Genomic DNA, 368 nt, shown 5'->3' on the forward strand with positions numbered 1-368 from the left:
AAAAAAAAATTTAAATGCAATGTATATATTGAAAATTCACGTTTGGCACACACATAAAAATATGCCACGGCGAGGGACTCTGCCATGTGTTCATTATTGTTTTAGGATGAATGCTAGTGATAAGTAGATACCCTAAATTTAATACTTGGCTCACTGAGCGTATGCAAACGAATGTTAAGTGCTTTTGGCGTAGGGAGTAGGAGATATAAAATAGCTCCTTACCTTCCAGCTGTGGGCAGTCCCTCTGGACGCATGAGGATCTCCATGGGCACAACGAGTGAAACAGTGACAAAGAAGTGCCTCTCGCTGAGTCCATTTCAAGTCCTGTGAACTCACGTGGGCGGTTTCAGCTCCTAGCCTGCAGAGAA

The sequence above is a fragment of the Herpailurus yagouaroundi genome, unplaced genomic scaffold (genome assembly GCF_014898765.1).
Source record: "Herpailurus yagouaroundi ecotype Mexico unplaced genomic scaffold, PumYag 163, whole genome shotgun sequence".
Classification (NCBI taxonomy): Eukaryota; Metazoa; Chordata; class Mammalia; order Carnivora; family Felidae; genus Herpailurus; species Herpailurus yagouaroundi.